This window comes from Neophocaena asiaeorientalis, unplaced genomic scaffold, assembly GCF_003031525.2.
Source record: "Neophocaena asiaeorientalis asiaeorientalis breed wild unplaced genomic scaffold, Neophocaena_asiaeorientalis_V1.1 scaffold131, whole genome shotgun sequence".
NCBI lineage: Eukaryota > Metazoa > Chordata > Mammalia > Artiodactyla > Phocoenidae > Neophocaena > Neophocaena asiaeorientalis.
This window is the reverse complement of record NW_020173201.1, coordinates 1267392-1287506: the sequence shown is the minus strand read 5'-3', so window position 1 is coordinate 1287506 and position 20115 is coordinate 1267392. Positions and strand designations below refer to the sequence as shown.

General features: G+C 42.1%; 1 pseudogene; it reads right to left on the bottom strand.

Moving 5' to 3' along the window:
* Positions 1–11556: 11556 nt before the first annotated feature.
* LOC112399602 (mediator of RNA polymerase II transcription subunit 6 pseudogene) lies at positions 11557–19002 on the bottom strand (annotated as a pseudogene).
* Between the last annotated feature and the right edge of the window lie 1113 nt (positions 19003–20115).

Genomic DNA, 20115 nt, shown 5'->3' with positions numbered 1-20115 from the left:
TAATGTTATTGGCTGAATTTTTCCCATTTCATTAACTTTTGGGGGGAAAGCATTTTAAATAGCTGCTTATTTTATCACACGGGAATATCATTTATTTACCTGTTCTCTTGTTGTTGAACATTTAATTTTTGATAAATTTTCACGCTAGTAAATAATATTGTGATGAACATCTTTGTCTCCTTGTAATGTACATGGTAATCAAAAGAAGAGCCTATATTTAATTGTGTGCTTATTAGTGACCAGGTTAGGCCAATATTTTTCTTGCCTTCCTTGTGGAGCTTTTATGAGGAATAAATGACAAAATGCGTGTAAAGAATGTTAAATTTAATACCTTATTTAATCCTCCTAACGACTCCATAATGCAGAGACCATTATCATCTCCATTTTGTAGATGAGGAACCCAAGGCACAGAGAGGTTAAGTAGCTCATCTAAAATTCCACAACTGGTGAGCACTCAAATACAGGGACTGTAGAACCAGAGATTAAGGAATAAACCATACTATTCTCTCAGGCTGCTTTTCTGGTGATTTTCCTAAATTTATATCCTTAGAAGGAGAATCCTCCAGTTAAAGGGTTTGACTTACTTTAAAGCTCATGATAAGAATTGCCAGATTACTTTTCAGAAGCAGCGAGCCCTTCTACCAGCAGAGTAGAGGGTTTTCTTTCACCATAGTCAACAACAAAGAACCCGAATCCTTTATCAGAACCATGATAAGAAAACAACTAATCTATCTCCTTGTCTTCCATGAGGTACTAGGAACATCAATCATTCTTAAGCAGAAGGCTTTCCTTTTGTTTTTTAGTATGCTCAGTTATTTCAAGATCATCTTCTGCATGTTGACTAAAACATAGCACCTACATTTCAGAAAAGGATTTTTGTTTGTTTGTTTGTGGAATGAATGCGTGAATGAGGGCAGGGAGAGGGCATAGACCAGCAATCTTGTACTGCATTGAGAGCTGTATAAAGCAGTGAATGAAAACCTTGCAGAATAAAGTCCTCCAAAAACAGGGAAGAGATTTTTGATAATTGGAAAGTTTTCCAAAAATTCTTTACTAGGGTCTTTCTTAGTCTCAGTTGAATTGCTTGTTTAATAAACATTGACTGAATACTCCCTACTTGTGAGATGCTATTGTATGCTTGGAAACATTGACTTTTAATGTTGGAAGGAACTTTAGGGTCATGAGACTCCATCTCTTATTTCAAGGAGGAGGAGCTCAAAGCCACTGCAGCCTCTTCCAGGCATTTCCCACTTCTGGGGGTGGGGCTGCCGGAGCTGGGGGTTCTGTTATCCTTCATGATCAGAGAAGCCCTTCAGAAATGTCTTAGAAGGCACCTGGAGTTATTTTGCCTTATTTTAACATGGACTTAGACTGTTCTTACCTTCAAATAACTCAATAAATAATTTATTTCTGAATTCTGAAGGATTTCTTTGTAAAACCAAGAAGCTTTTCACTCAGATTTGACCTTTGGCACCATATTGAACCTCTGTAAGTTTATTTCCTTACCATCCCCTCTTCCACATAGGTTATTGTGAAGCTTAAATGAGCCAAAGTATGTAAAATTCTTAATAAAATACTTCCACAGACTAAGAACTCAATAAATATTGGGTTCAATCCTCTTCCCTCTCTCATGCCCTCTGTTCTTGCTTCTTCCCAGAATGGTGTATAGTCGTGTGACCTTTCTAAGCCCCAATATCCTAATGTACTAAGAAAAAATACAGATTCTACTTTACTATATATTCACTGCACAGGGTTTTAGTGGAGATAAAATGAGGTAGTCCCCGTAGAGTAACTAGCATAGCGCCCAGCACAGAGCAGGTCAGTCATTTGTAGCTGCGATTACTTTAACACCTGTTGGTATGTTTTAAGTCAGTTGTTTCATTGGCTGGGCTGTCTAAAGGAATGGATCCTAGCATTTGATCAACTTTCAGACCTGCTGAATTTAGATAAAGGATAGAATCTATATATAGAGATTGTAACATTTAGATTTTATGAAGGATTAATTTCAGCCCAGTTATCTTCAATGTCTGTGGTTTTCTCATCTCTTTATTTCTTCTTTTCTTTTCTCAACACTCTTTATTTATTTTCTCTTGACAATAACTGAAGTGTGCTCTTCTTCATGATTTAGTCTGAAGATAATTTGGGCTAGTGATGAGCAATCGAAATGACTGTCACCAGTCCATGTGGCCTCTTAGTTGCCGAATTGGATAGATTGGTCCTTCTGGCCTTGGGCAGCATTTAACACTGCCGGATCCTCCCTTCCCTGGGCCTTAGGGACATGATTCCCTTTGTGCTTCCTGTTTTGCTTCTCCTCAAATCCTTCAGGGTTTCTCTCTCTTCCTTTGCCTAGCACTTATGTTCTGAAGTTTACCCCGAATTTCATGTGCAAACATCTTTTCCTCTTATTTCCCATTCTTTTCCTGAGTGATCTTTTCTCCTCCAATGATGACTTATCTTTATTGTATTGAGTTCAACCAAAATCTGTGCCTCTGACCTAGACTGTTTAGCAGTGTCCAGTGGCTGGTTTCAATCTGTGTTTGTGTGTGTGTGTGCTACTAATTCAAAAATGAATTTATTTCCTTGAAAAACAAATTTAAACAGATGAATGGCAAACCTCCTCTTGGCAAGTCAAGCTCAATGTGTACAGAACATCATAATTTTGCCCCAAACCAGCTCCAACTCCAACTCCAACCCTTAATCATTATGCAACTATCAGTGCAAAAATGATCAGTCCAGGCAGCACAGTAGAGTGAATAAATTAAGTATTTTGCCTTTTCTGAGTAAAATCTCTCTCACTTTTCAAATGTCACCTTCTTTATGAAGACTTTGGTTCAACCCATCATCCCCTTTTCTGTACTATCTGTGCATTATTCTAGCATTAATTTTAACCCCTTGCTATGCTTCATTTATGTTTCTTTTCTTCTAGAATAGGGGGCCAATAAACTCTTTGGGTAAAGAACCAGAGAGTGAATATTTTAGCCTTTGTGGGCCATATGGTCTCTGTTATAACTACTCAACTCTGTAGTTATAGTGTGAAATTGGCCATAGACAAAACATCAGCGAATGAGTGTGGCTGTGTTCCAATAAAACTTTATTTACCAAAACAGACAGTGGGCTGGATTAGACCCATGAGCTGTGGTTTGCTGCCTGCAGTTCTAGACTGTAGATTCTTCAAGTGTTACTTTTACCTGCCAGATGCTGTAAGAGGCCTGAGGATCCAAAGTCAAATAGGATTCAGTCCCTGACCTCAAGGAGACTACCTGGAAACCAAGCACACCTGCTGTGATGGAGGTGTTTATTAGTCTCCTGGGGCTGCCATAACAAAGTACCATAAACTGGGCAACTTATTGTCTTACAGTTTTGAAGGCTGGAAGTCCAAAATCAAGGCATCATCAGGGTTGGCTCCTTCTGAGAGCTGTAAGTGAGAATCTGTTCCATGCCTCTCTCCCAGCTTCTGGTGGTTTGTGGGCAATCTCTGGCATCCCTGGGCTTATAGATGCATCACTTCAGTCCTCTACCTTCATGTGGCATGCCCCCATCCCTAGGCCCGTGTCTCTTCACATAATCTTCCTTCTTTGCAAGTCTGTCTCTGTTTTTAAATTTCCCCCCCCCCTTTTTTTTTTTAGATGTTGGAGGTAGGAGTTTATTAATTAATTAATTTATATTTGCTGTGTTGTGTCTTCATTTCTGTGTGAGGGCTTTCTCTAGTTGTGGCAAGTGGGGGCCACTCTTCATCGTGGTGCGCGGGCCTCTCACTATGGCGGCCTCTCTTGTTGCGGAGCAAGGCTCCAGACGCGCAGGCTCAGTAGTTGTGGCTCACGGGCCTAGTTGCTCCGTGGCATATGGGATCCTCCAAGACCAGGGCTCGAACCCGTGTCCCCTGCATTAGCAGGCAGATTCTCAACCACTGCACCACCAGGGAAGCTCCATAAATTTCCCCTTTTTATAAGGACACCAGTCTATTGGATTAGGGCCCGTTCTAATAATCTCATTTCAACGTGATTACCTCTAAAGACCCTGTTTCCAAACAAGGTCATACGTCCTGAGGCATTGCAAGTTAGGACTTCAACATATTGTCTTTGGGGGAACACAACCCAACCCACAACAAGGTAAGTGTCTTTATGGTGCGCCTGAGGTGAGGGAGAGCCATCCTCTCCTTACCATCCCGGACGGTGGGAGAAAAGGAAAAAAAAGGCACACAAACCCCCCACAACACTTGGCCTGGAAGGATGACTAGTATCTTGCTAGACTGAAGAAAAAGGAAAGAGAAATCCAGGCTGAGCCAAGGCACATATATTGAATAATTATCCTGTGCAGCTACAAGATGGTGAAGTTGGGGGAAGGGGCTCACACTGATGTTAGAAAGATAAGCTGGGGCAAGACTAATGGTGTGCAGGCTTCAAGAGATGTTTGCACAATGTTGAGTGAATGAACTAACGAAGTTAAAAGGAATGGTGGTGACTCATTGGCAGCCATGAATCCCTTCTCGGTCAATGTCGGGGGGCTCCCTCCCTGTTCCAAGTGCTCATTAGCAACTGGGCTGTTATCCTGAAGCTTCTCCAATTGGCAACGTTTGCTTGGGCTCACAGCTCCCTCATAACTTTTGTGCTTCTGTGTCTACTAGCAGAATTCAATGACAATGTAAATAGAGGTCTAACTCATAAGCAAATGTTCTCCCACGTAAATCCGTCACACTTTTCTTTCACTAATAAAAATGGCCAACAGCTGTTGAATGTTTACTCAGCACCAAGCGCTTTTCTAAGTATCTTATATATTAAGTCATTTAATCTGCTCGTGCCTCCATGAGATGCTATTATCCCCACTTAATATATGAAGTAATTGAGTCTCAGAGTGATGAACTGGCCCCATGTAATCTAACTGGTGGATAACTGACCTTTAACCATTAGGCAACACTGCCTCTCTCTGTCTCCCCATTCTTGTCTCTCCATGGCCCGTCTTGGATGAATTAACCTGCTTTTGTTTGCCTCCACCTACTAACAATTAATATTTGACATTCTGATTCTTCTCTTTCCCTGTTCCTCTTTTCCTCCCGTATGTCATGCTTTTCCCCGCGCCTTGGCCTCTCTTTCACTCTTTCTACATTGACTTACTGGCTTTCCTACCTTTGGTGTCAGCCATAGATCATTATTTTAAGGGACTCTATCTCAACAGTGACCAAATGCTTACCAGCTGGATATAAAAACGCAGCCCCTACAGATCTGATAGCTAATCTACTCCCATGTTTAGGAAGGTGTACAGCAGCTTACATGTTCAAATATAAAAATATGAAATGTCGTTGGAGCCATGTAAGTTCCATTAAAGAGGGTCACAGCGATGCTGAGAATAACAGACTTTGAGAACAGAGTGTACAAAACACTCCCGTATCTTGTGCTGGTAGCATAATTTTCTGGATTACTGTTATTCTGACATTACCCACATCTGCCTTTATTAGCACATATTGTTCAGTATTGAAGCCTGAGCATGTTTTCCTAAATTTACCATTTCTGATCCTATGGTAGGAATAACTTTAGAGAGAGCTCGTGGCTGATCATCCAACAGTGGCTGGCTGGAATAAAGGCCATGAACTTTGCTCTGAGGCAAGCTTTGGAATTTTAGACAAATAAGTCTTGAGAGGAATTCTGGGATGATGGTGGGAGGGAGGAGGGGTGACAATGGGGCCATTTTCAAAATCATTACACTGGATTAAGTTAGACTTTTCCTATAAAGCGTCCTTGAGGTGCCCTAGCTCTCTTTTCTGGTAACTTTCTTGGATAGAAAATAAACAGAGGACTTTTGGCTCCTGACCACCGCTGCACCTACAGAAAGCAGCTTTTTAGAACTTGCGAGTGGCTGTGTATGTATGAGTGTGCGTGTTTGGCAGGAATTTTCTGAAGAGGCATGAAGCCCTACTTTAATTCCCATGGATGCTGCTTGTTCCTCAGAATGGAAAATGTTCTATTTTTGGCCACAAGAATATTTCTGAGGGAAAAAAAAAATTAAACAAAGCATGGTAACAAGTTCATGTGTGTAGTTTTTGGAGTTTGAAGAAGTTTTGAGTTTAATGCATTTTGGGAGTGGGGAAAGCAGCTTCTTGGAGGCACTGGTCTCTGAGTGATAAGAACCTCTCAATTTGGATTCCTGGGTTAGGACGGGAGGGTTCTGGGCAGCAGAGAGCCTGCATGGGTGGGTCCCAGCTGAAGCCGTGAAGGCTACAGCTTGGCCTTTGATTGTAGGCAGACTGGCTGGTGAGCAGAAAAATGCCTTTTGCACCTGAAAAAGGAAAACACTGAAAAAGGCATTGTCCGCCCATCATAAACCTATCTTGGATCACAAGATAACACTCACCCCAAAGCGAGGCAACTGTGTTGGCACCCCTGCCTTAGTGATACAGTTGGCCACGAGCCTTTTAGGGGAAGGACGTCCAGGGGGCAGATTTCCAGCAGAGTCTGATCTCAAGGCAAATCAATGGTGGGGGGGCAGCTACATGGTGAACGAAAACTTTCTTGGCCTTTCCCCCAGCAGATACCTTTCCAGGAAACAGCTTTCTGCTGCCATAACCTCTTTGGCTGCTGTGTGACATCCTTGATATGAAAAGTGAGAAAGCAGACCAGCACGTCATCAACCAGCACCTCTTAAGGAGCATTGCCTGTTGAAGGCTGTCTTTTCACATGAGCCCAACAGCACAGCCCAGGGGTCAATGGGAGGATCTTGAAGGAGAAGGGACCATTTTGCAGAAGTGGTTGGAGTGCCTGGCAGGAGTGATCAGAGAATCTGTAAAATCCTGGTTTGCCCTGGAAATGGAGCTGTGCCCTTTGGCTCTGATTAAGAAACACAGGCTTGTTTAGAGGGAGCCATGTAATCTGATGCCCTGAAGCGCAGCCTGGGGTTTTCTCTCCCCATTGTGCTGTTGAAATATTCTTGAATTCCAGTTGGTTGTTTCTTTCATCTGCTTTAAACCTAGCCCTTGGGTACAGATGCCCCCGTGCTTCTGGGTAACATTTAATTCTTGGTAGGAAGGGCTGTTCTTTTCTCATGAAGAGATTTGATATCTATTCGAGTTAGGAAATGAAGTGCTGGTGAGAAGACCTGTTATTACAAGTTCCTGAAGCAAAGTATTTCTGAGGAGCACCGTTCTTGAAAGTAGCTCTGAGTCCATGCGATGCGTTGTGAGCTTGGGAATTTTTCTTCTTGACTGCAGTCTTTTGAAACATGTGCTCAAGCTTGTGGAACTTGCATTGTATTGGTTCAGAAATGTATACAGACGGTGAAGGGCAGGCACTTTTCCTTGGAGCCAGCTGGATTTCTTGTGCCTTTATGTTCATTTATTCAACACATAGGTACAAAGCACTTAGTACGTGCCACGCACGAGGGCAAACACAAGAGACACAGTCTCTGCCAATATAGTGTTTATAGTCTGAGAGACAGACAGTACATAATATAGTCTCATCCTGAGAAGTGCTGTGAAGAAAAAGAACAGGGTACTGAGAGAGAGAATAATGGTAGATACGCTTTAGAAAGGGTAGGCAGGGATGACCTTTCTGGGAGGGTGACATTTAAGTTAATATCAAAGGAAGAAGCCAGTAACATGAAGAAAGGAGGATGGGGATAGATTTTCAGGTGGAAGAAACAGCAAGTGCAAAGGCCCGAAGGTGAGAAAGTTAAGTATGTCTGAGGAAAGCAAATAATACCTGAGACGAGTGGGAGCAAAGTGAGTGAGGATGAGAAAGTCCTGAGATGAGTTTGGAGGGTTAGCCATTGGGCTGGATCACATGGCATCTTTAGGTCGAGAAAAGGAGCGTAAAATTTATCCTGAGTGTTGGAAAGCCACTGGGGAGCTTGAAGCAGGGGTGTGGCAGGATCTCTCTTACAGTTTTGAAAGAGCACCAGCTGCTGTGTGGAGAATGGATGAGGGTGAAGGCAAGAGTGGAAAAAAGGAGGTTCCAGAAGCTTTAGAGAGTTCCCAGCAGAGCTAGGTTCTTCCACGTCCAGCCCCAAACCCTCTGTTGCTCTATGCAACCCATCCCGTTGACCTTTGATTTTACACTGTCAGTCTGGCTTACACCCTATGTTAAAAAAAATGATTTTCAAAAACGTAAAATTTTGACTTTTAGGAAACATAAAAGGAACACAAATCAAAGACTTTATTTAACTCGTTAATTAACGAGGGAACCAATAAGGTGTTATGGGCTGCTCAAAAACTGTCTAAGAAGTGGGGATATTTACAGGCAAGTTAATAAAGAAATGTTAGAAGAAGATTACTGAGTTAGATATAAACTGGTTAATGCTCCACAGCCCATAAATCTTAAGGGTTATCTGTTCCACTGGACAGAGATTATTTGCATCTCCACCAGACAAAAATCTATATAAGATTTTCTTCATGAAGGCAGGGACCTTTAAGTCAATAGTAAATCGTAAGATGAACTGAGTGCATTCTCCTAGAAAAGGGGCCTTGGTGGCTTTGGAAAGATGTGCCACCCCCTCCTTTTTTGGGCCTTATTTCTAAGTTTGGGGTATTTTTATGACTATTTCTTAGAGCAGCAATCACTAGGTAAAATACCTTTGTTAAGATGTTTATAGAAAACCTAGGGAGAGAGAGCAAAATGAGTAAGGGATCAATTAAATGCAACCCCACCTTCCCCAGAATGAGCTGGAATTCAGTCATTTATCAGACATATATGGAGCCCTGACCATGGATACACAGAACCCCGGGTGAAGCTGTGGGAACGCAAAGCTTCACACAAAACAGTTCCTGCCCTGTGAACCTCATGGTCTAGACAGGGTGACAGACACATAAATGGATGCATTCCAATCCATCGAAATTAGGGCCAAATAGGGACCTGGGGATTGTGTGGGCGCCAGAGAAGGGAGTGGGACCCTCACCCTGGGGAGTCAAGGGAACTTCCCAGAGAAGGTACATTTGAGCTGTGTCTTGAAAGATGGGACAGTGTTGCTGGGTTGAGAAGCAGGGAAAGCCATTCAGGCAGGATGTCAACTACCCACCTGAGAAATAGCGTGGATGCGTGTCAAGAGATTCACCTTTTTGGTTATGGCAGATTTAAAATTTTCTCCTCCATTCTCACTGCTAGTAGCAGAATTCTAAGATTCTGTGGGGCAGGGAGGGAAGGGGGGTGGAAAAGGGAAGGAGAAGTGGAGTCTCTTGGGCAAGCTTGCAAATTTTTCTTTAAATATTAGGTCAAATTCTCTATAAAAACCCTATTTTAAACTTTTGGAAAGACTTTGAAGTCCCAGAGAAGCAGGAAGTTAATTAGGGTGGCTTTGATATCTTAGGGTATGTTTTAACAGCTGCTTAAGACAGTTTAAACAATAAGAACTTATGTGGTTTGGGATGCATCTCTGATAGTCAGCTCTAGCCAGAGTGAAATATCACTGCATCTGACAGCAAAAGCAGTTGGCTTTAATTTTAGAAAGAGTTCAAGCCAAAAAGTTCTCTAAAACCCAAGAGAGGAACTTCTAAAGAGGAAGGTTGCTCCTAGAGAATGTGTTTGGGGGTGAAAGATGAATTGAGTAGGGGACAAATAATCTTAACTTGGTTTTTGGAGGATCCCAGGGGTTGTCCATTCCTGAATACTTCTCTTAAGGTGGATTTAACCAAGGCTCTTTGTTGGCACCTGCCATTTGTGAAGGAGTCTCCATGGGGTGGATTAGCATCTCTAAGGAACACTTGAATAACACAATGGGAGTCCAACCAATTTAAAATTTCTGGGGATTGTCAATTAACACTTAATTTGTTTCCCTGGTGGACACTTTCAGCCTTCTTAATTATTTCCTCTGACTCTGTCCCTGACTGGATCTTCTCCACACTGGGGAAGAGCATGCTGAGGAGTCCTAGGACAAGCAGTAATGAGCTGCCTGTGGATCAGATTTCCAGAGATTCTGGGAAGGCCTGCTCTCGAGGCCCTATATGGACAGCAGGCCATGTTGCTGCTGTAGCTGCTGGTGATGATGGCGCTGGTGGTCCTGGTGGTAGTTGTGGTGGTGATGACATTAGCTAACATTTGAAAAGTAACGGTTATATGATAGGCACCCTGATGAGCATTTTACACCCATTCTCAGGTGGTAGGTATTTCACTCCCATTTTACAGATGAAGAAACTGAGGCTCAGAGGCTTCAGTAACTTGCCCATTCATCCATCCATCCTCCATCCTCTAGGTCTTTGGTTTCCATCAAGATCCCCACCTCCTAGCAATTTGTACAATCGTGTATTTCAGCCTCTTTCCCCATAGGCAAAAATTGACTAAAAACATAGAAGTGGTTTGTTCTCTGCGGCATGCGGGATCCTCCCGGACCGGGGCACAAACCCATGTCCCCTGCATCGGCAGGCGGACTCTCAACCACTGCGTCACCAGGGAAGCCCTAGAGAGCTACTTTTGGTGAATGGGCCAACAGCTAGCTGACAGATGACTGTATCATCCCAGTCAAAAGACAAATTTATCTTCTCAAAAATATTGCCTTGGGCATCTTATACCAATCTTCCAAGGACTTCCATTTTCCACAGAATAAATACCAAATGTTTCTGCCTGGGCAGTACATGCCAGTCCACTCTGCATATCACTCTTCGTGGGAAGGGTTTGAGTACTTACTTGCTACTGCAGTTGGGGATCGTCTGTGAAGTATGTTGTTTGCTTCTCTAAAAACGTGCCACCACTACATCTTTTCTAAAGAAATGCTTGGATTCATTAATAAAATAAAATGAAATGAAAACAAAACTGCAGGAGACCACATTTTGACAGCACATACACTCAGACTGAATGGTTGGAGAAAAGATTGGCATGGGTCCTTGCACAAAGATAACCTGACGGGTTTTATATGTTCATTTTTGGAGCAGCATCTGCGTGAAGTACTTCAAAACAGTTAGCTCTGTGAGTGAGGTGCATGTGTAGAGGAAGAAACTTGATACAATGTCCATGCACAGACAGCTAGCCTTCTGCAATAATGAACATTTCTTGATAAATTGTTGTCCTCAAACTGCTTAAATTTTTTTTGCAATATGTATGTATCTTCATATGTGTATATATGTATATACTTTTTTTCCTCTATATACAAATACACAAGTGAGTGGGTGGGCTGCCCAAGCCCACTGGGGAAAAAGGTACAAAAGGTGCATAAGGAAAGTTCAGTTAGAAAGCATGAAGGGAGTAACTGTCTTTCTTAAATAACAGGCACTTTCCATTCAGAGAAGAGGACTACGACAAGGTGTTCTCGTGTTGAACACATCTGCCATGAATAGGAGGGAGGTACGAAAACAAGGAAGGAGATGGGACTTCCTTGGTGGCACAGTGGATAGGACTTCATGCTCCCAATGCAGGAGGTCCGGGTTCCATACCTGGTCAGGGAACTAGATCCCACATGCATGCCGCAACTAAGAATTTGCATGCCGCCACTAAGGGCCCACGTGCCACAACTAGGGAGTCAGCGATCCACAATTAAGAAGCCCTGGAGCTGCAACAAAGGAGCCTGCCTGCCACAACTAAGACATGGTGCAAATAAATAAATAAATAAATAAGTATTTAAAAAAAAAGGGGAAGAGAAGACACATCAGCTTCTCTTTTGTCCTGCACTCACGGGCATCTTGCTTGTTCTCAGGGAGCCTTTTGTGCTCACTGTCTGTGGGATGTTCTTTGGGGTATCCACCTTCGATTTTACACCTTTGATGGTAGGTTCTGACTCCTTCTTTGTCCCGACTACTGGGATAGGTTTTTCTCTAGATCTTGGCTGCACAAATTTGGGTGGAAAATTTTGTCTAAGTTCCACATGTTGTCTCTGGAAAATAGAGCTTGTTCTTCTTTTCGTTGGATTTAGGTTTGGCTTTATCTCTTTTTTTTAAGCAGTCCTTGAAGTGCCATCAATAACTTACAGATGGATGATACTGACAGTATGACATGGCTCCATCAAAAGCAGACTGAATTCTGCCCACTGCAGTGAGCATATTGGAGTTCACAGCTGATCCCAAGTCTCTTGCCTGCGAGCTCATGCCAGCTGTAACTTGTTAGCAATCAGCTAGTGGGATGATGTGGGTAGGGGGCTGCCCCTGCTGCTTCCAGGAGCTGAAAAGAATAGGCTCTTGGGCATGCAAAAGGATGTTCCATCTTTCCCACGTCAATCGTCAATCGTCTCATTTAAGAATTCTGGTGTTTCCAAATTTCCAACAGATATTAATCTTCAGGATTCAGAGATGAGAAACCAGAATTCCCAGGAATTCTTAGGAATTCCCCAAATCCTAAGTGATTCTTAAAGTACTTCAACGTTCTTCACATTCTTTACTTATGATCATGAATACCTAAGAAAATGTATTTAATAAATAAGAAACATTAGGTTTAGTAGTATTTGCAAGGAACTATAGCCTATAGTAAACATTCAAATGCTTGAAAATGCCAGTAAATATTATTAGGTAGTATTTAAATAATGTAACATTGGATGTCCCAGCAAGTTTAATAGCACAATAGAATCTCATGTTGAAACTGCCAATTTAAGAACTACTTTACTTGCAAAACTTTTTATTTTTTAGTATACTCATAGAATTTTTAATAAAGTATATATGCATATAAATTTATTACTGTTACTTTTTTCCCCAAAACAACTCACCATTGACAGCTAACAGGACAATGAACACACACTTATAACATGGCAACAGCTACAAAGAAAGATCAGCTAACTGGATGGGGACAGTTTCCCTCCAACATGAAGCTGGTCCACTTTCCTGAAATGTTGGCCTCAACCCTTGGCTGCTTGTGTCAGCTGTTTGCTCTTGCTTTCTACTTGATGTCAGTGGATTCCTTCAAACGTCTCTTAGTTGATTATTAGGCTTTAGTTTTCTCAATGTAATTGTAATATTTTCCCCATTTTCTCAATTTCTTGACCAACTTTTGTTGGGGTTCGGGATTCAGAAAAAACATAGTGATTTCTAGAGATATGCTGGGAAGAAATTCCCTCATGGAAACACTGAAGTTTTCCAATGTTAGTTTCTCTATTCTGTCCACTTCTTTATTATATGTCCAGTCTTGGAAGGGATCATTCTTTCTGGGAGCAATCCAGGACACCACCACTCTTCAAAATGGGGACTGCAAAGTGGGAACTGTCAACTCAAAAATCTCCAGTAGCCGATCTTGGATATTCACCCTTGCCATTACTCAATTGTGTTTGTGGGGTCTTCCTCCAGTCAAAATGTAAAAGCTGAACCACAACAGGCAGGGGAACTTCATAACTGGAATGGGTTAGTGTATAGCATCCATCTGGAAGCCCTGTGGGTCTTTGATGAAAATGGCTACATTCAAGCTGTGTTGAAAACCTTGATGTTGGTTAGCTCATTTTTCATGGACTATAGAATAAAGATATGGTGAAGAGTAAGAGTGTCAGACCACCTGAGATGAAATCCTGGCTGCAACTAGTTGTGGGACGCTGAGCAGTTTGCTTAACTTCTCTAGACCTCAGTTTTCTTGTCTGTATCAACCTCACAGATCTTTGGGTATATAAGGATTTAATGAGATAAACGTTACAGGCGGTGTCAAGATGAAATGAGACAGTGCCCTGGCACATGCTAACTATGAACTCAGAGGACCCTGCTGTTGTGTTTTGTTTTGTTTTTTCCGGGAAAGAGCACATGCGGTTACTGAGAACACATCTTGCCAGCACTTCCATTCATTATCCAGAGGTCTAGGTGCCCGCGGCGAGGAGACAGGCAGGGCTGGTTATGGTTCAGAGCCCTGCGGTCTTTCTCGGCTCTGTACATTTCTCCAGTGTCGTTGCTATGCTCAGGCTGAAGCCCTCAAACCAAGTCCAAAAAATGGTGCTGGGAAAGGATCTTACGTCTGCTAACTCTTCATCTTGACCCATTATAAGACTTCCAGGGACAGTATCGGACTTAAGCATTGTTATGAAGGCACCAGCAGGGGACGGGCTGAAGAGATCAAAGTCTGGGCAGCCTTGAGGCCAATTAGAGAGCAACGCATGCCCCGGCGCCCAGGGCAGACCACTGGGGTCTTCTGCCCATGCTCTTCTTGCATATTTTAGGCTGTTGGTACAGGTTTTATAAGAGAAAGGGCCACCTGGGAAGAGTTTGTCTTTCTGAATTTATCTTAAAAAGATATAGGACTCTCAGATATGGTCACAGAATCTGATGTCAGAGCCCCCTGAGTAGTTTGCTATGGGGCAGTCAGTAAACAGTTTGCACTGGAGTATAGTAGAAGGTTCTAGGTTAAGAGTATTAGTGTAGACTTTAGCATATCTAAGTTTAAAAAACACTTTCTTCTTTTACTAGCTGTGTGACTGAATGAGTTACTTATTATCTCTCAGGTTCTGTTTCCTTGGTTATAAAATGGGGATAATAATTGTACCTACCTCATGAGGTTATTCTGAGGATTATACAAAATACGTTAAGAGCTCTCAAGACAGATCCTGGAACACAGTAAACCCTCCAGAAATATTAGCTTTTTAAAATTATTACAGTCGAGTCAAGGAAATGTACAAATCCTCCTTGACATACACAAATGTTGCATTCCTGAATGGATCAAAAGGCATTTTCTCATAAAAAATATGGTAAAGCAGGGAGTGAGATGAGCTTAGTCACCCTTTGGGACATAGTTTTCTACTGTCCTGGCCTATATTCATTCACACAGCATGGTGTTCTGGACGTGGGCAGCAGGAGAGGCGGACTGGGGTGAATGAGAAGTAGGGAGGAGTAGAAGGACCCTCTGAGTAGGATGTGGATGAGGGAGCTGTAGGTGGTGGGATGCCTTCTCAGCACCCCCGGAGGTTGATGGCTGGGCAATCTCCTTCAGCCTTTTCTTGTCAGTTCTTTAAATTATTCCAATCCTGGTCTAGTCAAGATCGTTAAAAGAGACTCTTGAGTGGTGGTTCATGAATAAGGCTTTTAAACAGCACCCCAATTCACCACCTGCAATGCCTTGTTAGCAAAAAATGTCTTTGAAAAGACCCAGTTTATCAGCAGTTGATCAAATCAGTACCAGCGATGAGACCTCAGGGAATGCAAACATCACCTTTCTCAAGGTCTAGATGGAACATTATTCTTCAAGGATGTGCTGACCAGATTCTGGAAGAGATGGAGAATCCCCAAAGACCTCATTTTCTGACCCATCCTTACATTTCTGATCCATTAGCTTTTAAAATGAAATCAAAAGAAATGTGACACTAGAAGTTTCCAGGGCCTTTTTCTCAGACTACATCATGAACACTGCTGAGCTGTTCCCACCACTCGAAGAACGTGCAATCAGTGGTCTCTGGCTATAGGCAGCTCTTAGGATGTCTTCCCAGATCCTGATGGACTGCCACTCCCAGAGGGAGGGATGGATTCCCAGCACCCATGTATATCGTATGACCTCCCCCTTCCTGGAATGATTTCTGATTTGGTGCTTGCATGATAATAGTAAAGTTCACAGTAATAATAGTAGCTATTTTGAGTGCCTTCTCTGTGTCAGGCACATCACTAGATACTTAACATTATTTCCTTTAAACCTCAAAACCAGTTAAGTATCAATATCCCTAGTTCACAGATGAGGATAGCGGCTTGGAGAGGATCATTCTTTTCCTGCTAAAAATCAATGGAATTGAGGTTGAAACCTTGGGCCGTTTGACTCCAAGCCCTTTCCTTTTGACTGCTAAACAGTGGCTTAAATGGATATGGCCATAGCATCAACTCATTTTCAATGATCAGAGCAACATGTAGATGTGTGAGCTGGGTGACCCTCTTCTTGACACCAGCTGTGCCCTGACAGTTTATGCTGATTATAAATCTCTCTTGGTTCTCTTTCTAAGACAGATATTACACCCTTATTTTGGTCTCCTGTCTGCAGCACTGTCAGCTCCTGCCTTGGGTTTATGATAGATGTTTTTCAGCTGGCATTATAAACTTGTCATTATTGGTTGAGAATTGACCCTGGAATCAGATTCAAACCACATTCTTACTACTTACTAGGTCTGTGACCCTAGGAAGTGGCTTAATTTCTCTCAGCTCTTGCATCTATAAAGTGGGGGCAGTAACAGCACCTAACTCATAGGACTATCTCGAAAAGGAAATAAGGTAGAGTGCTTTGGAGAGCAAATGCTTCATAGACTTGTGGTTGCCAAGAGGGAGGGAGGTGGGGGGTGGATTGGGAGTTTGGGATGAGCAGATGCAAACTATTATATGTAGGATGGATAAACAACAAGGTCCTACTGTATAGCACAGGGAACTATATTCAATATCCTGTGATAAACCATAATGGAAAAGAATTTTAAAAAAGAATATGTGTGTGTGTGTGTGTGTGTGTGTATAACTGAATCACTTTGCTGTACAGCAGAAACTAACACAACATACTTCAAACATACTTCAATAAAATAAAATTTTAAAAACCAACAAAACAAAACAAAGAAAGAGCAAATGGCTCATGTTAGGTGCTTAATAGAATTATTCAAACTTGGGAGCATTCCCTGGATATTACTTATAACTAACAAGTTTACACACTGCACATTACAATCTCTCATTCCCTGCCTTGGTTTGATTTTTAGACAAATATTTATCGAGTGTTTACCATATGCACACACTGTACTGAGGGTCGTGGACACAGAGAAGAATAAAACACCGCTGTGGCTGCCCTCAGGAAATGGATGGTGTGGTGGGGTAGACAGACTATAAACATACCTGCAGCGTCACGTGCTGAGAATGCAGGGTTCATGAGGAGCCTGGCAGAGAGGAGCATGGTTAACCTGGCTGTACAAGAAAGGAAAACCAGGGCTTCCCTGGTGGCGCAGGGGTTGAGAGTCCGCCTCCTGATGCAGGGGACACGGGTTCGTGCCCCGGTCCGGGAAGATCCCATATGCCGCGGAGCAGCTTGGCCCGTGAGCCATGGCCGCTGAGCCTGTGCGTCCGGAGCCTGTGCTCTGCAACGGGAAAGACCACAACAGTAAAAAATCCGCGTACCGCAAAAAAAAAAAAAAAAAAAAAAAAAAAGGAAGAGCAAGAGTTAGTTACACGCAGAAAAATGGGAAAGAAGTTCCACACAGAGAAGTGAAAGGACACGGAGGTGGGAAATGACAATATGAGTGTTTTTTTAAAAAATTATTTTATTGAGTATAGTTGATTTACAAAGTTGTGTTAATTTCTATTGTATAGCAAAGTAATTCAGTTATATATACATTCTTTTTCATATTCTTTTCCATTATGGTTTATGACAAGATATTGAATATAGCTCCCTGTGGTATACGATACGAACTTGTTGCTTGTCCATCCCATGTATACTAGTTTGCATCTGCTAATCCCAAACACCCAGTCCCTCCCCGCCATGAGTGATTTTTTGATGTTAGAATATATATTTTAAGCTAGGAAATGAGGCTGGAGACCAATGTGAAGGCATGGACTCTATTCTGTAGGTCATTTAATAGGGAAATTGCAGGGTGGAGGGTGGGTTTAAGAGGAGTAGGGCAGAGGTCAGGACTGGAGCAGGGAAATTAGGTGGGAGGAAGAGACAAAATGGCCCAGACTAAAGTGGTCAAGGTAGGATGGAAAGGAAGGGAGGAATTAAAAAAATATTCAGAAGGTGAGATTGCAGGACCCGTAATTGAATGGAAATGGAGAGTGGGAGGGAAAGGAGTCTTGGACGATTACCCTTCACTGTGGTAAATCCTGAGTGAATGCACTCCCTCCGCTGGGAGTTTTCATTCTAGAGGGTAATTCTTTTCCCATGCTTTCAGAAGGATCAATTAGACAATCGTATATGCTTCTAATGTCCAGTAGAGAAACTACCTGAGGAATTGAAGCCAGTTCTAAGCAATCAACTTAAAAAAGTCAGCAGAGAGATGATAGCACTTAGCGTCTCTGCATCTCAGTTTCCCAATCTGTAAAAGCAGGGCTTGCTTCATTGGATTGACATAAGGATTAAATGAGCCAAAGCTTTCATAACAGTGTCTGCCATCAAGCAAGCGCTCAAAACATGTGAGCTGTGGTAAATATTGTTGTTGTGACCATGATTCATTTTATAGCACAGCCTCCTGAATCTCACTACCTAGGTTCAAATCCAAGCTCTGTGCAAAATTGATTAAAACATTACTTAACCTCACTAAGTCTCAGTTTCTATTATGGGAACAATAATAGATGGTAATACAAAAAGTGCCTATCTCATAGGCTTGTGTGCAGATTGAATGATAGACTGTATATTTGATATGTAGCATGGGTCCTGGCATATAGAAAGAAGTCAGGAAATGTAAGCTACTGCTGTATTTCTTGGTGTGTGCTAGGCATTTCTGTGTATGCGTTGTAATTTCATTTTCCCTGTATCCAGTTCAATAGGTAGGTGACATGATCCCCACCTTACAGATAAGAAAATTGACACATGGGGAGGTTAAATACTTCGTCCAAATTCATATACTGCTGTAGCTGAGCTGATATATGCTATGCTATTAGAACACCTTGATACTTTTAGAATCTTTAGGAAGTTCCTTTAGGCCCATAGCAAAGGGAGTTTTCAGTTGCACCCAGTTCATGTCTATATTGATTTCTACCAGAAGGGAATTAGAATCATCATGAAAAGTTAGAGCTCGAAGTAACTTTATTGAGTATCTGGAAAGGTGAATTGCAATCCTGTGTTAGTCCCCCTATCTGTTGTTAAAAGTAAAACAAAATAAACAACAACAAAAATCCAATATATAAAACCTAGGTCAAAAGCCAATATGAAAAACAGGTACTTGTGGATCTTTGCTGCCGGGAGGAGAGGTGAGGAGGTCAAGCCTTTGCCCTCACCTTTTCTAAAGGGCTCCACAAAGCTCCAAGGAACACACTGTGAAAACCACTGGTCAGAAAACTCCTTCTTTGACTGATGAGGAAACCGAGGGTAAAGGAGTAACATGATTTTTCAATGCCAGACACCAAAGACTCACTGAATCCAAAGTTAGCAATTCCTCCTGTGGTTGTCCCAGCTGCTTAGTCACTGGTGTTGCTCCCATGTTCTCCACAGCCACTGGCCCCCCGCCCCCCAGTATACTCTGCAGGGCCATGACGAAGTTTCCCAGCAACTTCTTTGTCGGTGAAAGCCTACGTTAATGTTCAGAGTAGTGATAATTCATTTCTATTTTATATTTTTCTGTGCTTTCCAAATCTTCTATAATAAATATGTATTACTTTTATAATCAAAAAGAAAAAATTCTTAAATGTAAAGTTGGTTAACAGGAAAGAGGTGATTTGTATGCCAACCAGCGAGTAATTCCAAGTTTGTGGACTTCTCTTGTCTTTTGTTTTCTCTGAGTGACTTACTGCAATGACTTTGGATTGGGTCTGGGTCGGGGGTGGTTGTCCCAAAGAGATATGGCGCTATTCTGTGAAGGTGAGCTTGCTTTCTATTTGTTTATTTTTAATGCTGCCCCAAATAAGGCCAAGCATTAGACACCTTCCTTCATCTGTCTCCAATCTATCCCTCTAACATCATGCCCCTTAATTCTAGCCCCAAATGGCTAATTGCCCAGCAAAACCAAGCCATTCCTGCCTCTTTGTTTCTGTGCACATAATTCCCTCTGTCTACAAAAACCTTTTTCCTCTCTCTCTGCTTATCAAGGTACTGCTATTACCTTTCAAAGGCTTAAAAATATCACATCCACTTCACTCATTCACTGATTTATTCATCCAACAACAAATATTTATTAAGTGCCTCCATATACTAGGAACTGACTCTTCTAGGCCCTGGGGCTAGGATGGTGAACAAAGTAGACATGATCTCTGCAATTACAAAAATTAATCGTCAGTGACAGACAGGTATTGAACAATTAAACATATGAATTCACACACCTATCTATCTACCCATCCATTCATCCATCCATCCACCCATCTGATTTCAAAAGGTGATAGGCGCTTTGAAAGAGAATACCAAGATGGTCCTATTTTAGAATGAGTGGTCAGAAAGCCTCTTTGGAGAAGTTACCTTTAAGCTGATACCCAAAGGATAATGTAGAAGTTTTGGGAATGGTAAAGGAAGAGCATCTTAGGCAGAGGAGACCCTCAGTTAAAAGAGTTGGAATAACTTAAGGAAGCCTAGTGAGGCTGGAGCAGAGTGAATGACCCAGGACCACCCAACATACGATCTTACTTTCATATTTTGTTTATTATGTCTTCCTCCC